Consider the following 3,503-nt stretch of genomic DNA (forward strand, 5'->3'; position numbering starts at 1 on the left):
GCCAGCTGAATATTCAATAATGTTTAAAAGAAAGGGTATGGTTGTTTCTGTTTGTTGCGAGTTATTGGACACGATGGCGGTGTATGGCCAAGCGGCTCGCGTGCCAACTCTTGAAAGTACTCCTCGATGTCATAAACAACAACTCATACTTCAAGATCCCGGCGACAGAGGGTCTCCCTGGTGGTGCTCATACTAGGGATGAGAAATGTCAGACTTTTATCTGAACTGAGACTTTTTAAAGCCTGCTTGGTGGACAAAAGTGCTGTATTTTTCTCTGTATAAACTAAGTCGTGTTCTTTGAGTTTTCTCTAGCACTAAGGATACTGTTCCAAGAAGCTCCTTTGAATCTATAAAGGGATAATTTCATCATTTCAATGTTCCTCCTAAGATCTGGATCCCAGTTTGAGACTTTTTGTCAGCAGTGACTCACACCCATCTCAGAGACCACTTGGAAGACTCTTAACTGGTTGCGCACAAGAGTCAGAAGGTGCAAAGCACAACAGGGTGCCATCTCGCAAGTAGAGACATAATTATTTTATGAAAACCAGATTGTATAGTTTGCGTACACACACATAGTGCTCAATTGGAGTCACTTAAAGTGTTGATGCAATGGCACCAAACCACGTGGGAAATCATACACTGGAACTTCAAGTTGAAGTTGAAGAAGAAAAAAACATTAAACGTAAATCATTGCGGCCTGTGATGGATCTGTTCCAAGGTCAACTGAAAGGTCAAGTTGAAGGTTGAAATCTTTTACTACAGGGACATATTATTCAAGCTGGTGATTTAGTCCTTAAACCTTTTTATTACCCCTTCATGGAGATCTTTAGTCCCTGTTTGAGTGTTCTTCTTTTCTTGTACTTATTTTGTTCTGCTGTTTTCCCATGTTATGATAGGGTCATGTCACACGTGGCGATTTACAGTTGAAAGCTCAAGGCAATCTCCAGGAAAAAGTACAATAGTTTTTGTTGCACATAATTTGGGGAAAAATCCACATCCACATAACCACAGGGCTTGCAGCTCAAGAATGTTTACTCAACTAGGATTGTTTTTACAAGACCATAATCATAATGAGAAAAAATGTTCTGAATCAGGCAGTTTAGAAAAGACCTTTCTCCGTTGTTTGTTAAGCATGCGTTTAAAGAAGTTGCGAGATAATGATGGAAAAAACGCCCTTGTCACACGAAGTTGTGTGCTTTCTGATGCTTGATTTCGTGACCTCAAATTCTAATTCTGAGGTCTCGAAATCAAATTCGTGGAAATGTCCTTCTTTTCTCAAAAACTACGTCATTTCAGAGGGAGCCAATTCGCACACCATTTTATACTATCAACCTCGCCCATTACTCGTTACCAAATAAGGTTTTATTCTAATAACTATTTTGACTAATTACCAATAGTGTCCACTGCCTGTAATTGGTTTTATTTGAACAAGCAGCAAGCACTAACACACACTATTTCCCCTTGTACAGAAATAAACTCTCGACAAATTTCCACATGGTTTGTTTATTTGTGAATAATGTTGGGATACATCAAGTGAGAATACTGGCCTTTGGCAATATTACCACACATGTCCAGCAATGAATTTCACAAAGAGTTAAGACTAGTCTTATCTCGAGTTGGGACCAGTTACTCGTCCTAACTTAGGACTATCCATGCAATTTGTATATCTCTTATAGGACTAGTCCAAACCTAACTCTTTGTGAAATCGACCCCTGTTCATTGAACGAAATGCCGACTATGATGTTTATGTCATGTACCGGTATGTTGAACTGATAATGTTGCCATGGGGAACGGCGTCCTTGAACACAACTGAGGGCGTTGTCCGTTTTCGTTGAAAAAGTTTTTGTTTGTGTTTGTCACAATGTGGTGCGTGTTGACGACTTGTTGATTGTTGTTATTTAGGTGAAAGTTTATCCCACATTTTTGGTGTGGAAATTAATAATGTTTACATGAAATAATGATTAATAGGACATCTCAAGGTGAAATACTTATGCAAACTCTGATGCTCTTGTATCTTTACCTTATAAAAACTGTTGAGAACGGAGAGGGCTTTGTCATTTTTCGGTGAAATCGTTGCGTGTTTGTGGTGCGTGCGTTGCTTGTTTATTGTTGGTGAAAGTTAAAGGAACACGTTGCCTTGGATCGGACGAGTTGGTCAAAACAAAAGGATTTGTAACCGTTTTTTATAAAATGCATATGGTTGGAAAGATAATTTAAAAGTATAATACAATGATCCACACAAGTTTGCCTCGAAATTGCGTGGTTTTCCTTCCTTCTACTGTGCGAACTAACATGGTCGGCCATTTATGGGAGTCAAAATTTTGACCCCCATAAATGGCCGACGTGTTAGTCGACGAGGTAAAAGGAAAACCACGCAATTTCGAGGCATGTTTGTGTGGATCATTGTATTCTACTTTTACAACATCTTTCTACCCATATGCATTTTATAAAAAACGGTTACAAACGCTTTTCAAAGACCAACTCGACCGATCCAAGGCAACGTGTTCCTTTAACGCCATATCTTTCTTTGTATATTATACAGTCTGATACTAGAGAAGGTATAGCGTTTACCTGAGTTAATGATTCACCCTTGAACATTTCAAGGTGACATTCTCCTGTTATTGGTTTGATGCTCTTGTATTTTCATGAAATTCTGGAACATCTGAGTCAGAAAATGAGTCAGTATTTCCATAAAACTTGACCGCCAAATAAAATTAGTTTTACGTTCACTCAATAGTCAACTTGACTTGACAATGCATTAATTCGGAATAAACCGCGCGGTTTGATTGGCGGTAAACTGGAACGCAATGTGCGTTCAAGTTTTGCGAAGAGCCAAGAATGATCTTAAAGATAGTGGCTGAACTTAAAGATAGGGGCTTCGTTTGTGTTAGTTTCATATGATTGCAGTGCCTATAATTGTTGAGAAAACAGCGTTACACTAAATTGCCTCGTGAGAAATGACTGTTACCCTACAAATCACTCTCTGGTAATTTTAGCAACATATCTTGATGGCTCTTGTAATAAAATTGCGGAATCAGCTACCCAAGTACGTGCGGAAATACACCGTACATCCGCCCCCGTCCAGTCGGTTCGTGGCACGGCCTGCACGTCGACCTCTCCCCCTCTCTCGTTGAGTTTCGAACACCATGAACCACGTCCTGAAATCCGGCACTAAGGTACATGAATCACCAGACACAAAATAAGTCAGAAATAGAGATCAAATTTTAAGAACATCAAGACTGTGGGTTAGATTCCGCTTTTCTTGGTATAGGGCCTAGACGTGTGTGTTGTAATTCGTTAAAAATAGGAATTGTGTAATAAAAAAAAATTGTGCAAAATAGCAGCCAAACACTAAAATCTTTGGAGAATGATTTCGTAGGTCTATAAGTCGATGAGAGGATGATGATTTAACTTGACCGTATACGGCCACCAATTTTGTTTTTATCCATACAGACTTTTTACAAAAACAATTGTCTTTTATACTGTGGAGAGTGGTCGCTATA

This window comes from Asterias amurensis, chromosome 21 (genome assembly GCF_032118995.1).
Source record: "Asterias amurensis chromosome 21, ASM3211899v1".
Lineage (NCBI taxonomy): Eukaryota > Metazoa > Echinodermata > Asteroidea > Forcipulatida > Asteriidae > Asterias > Asterias amurensis.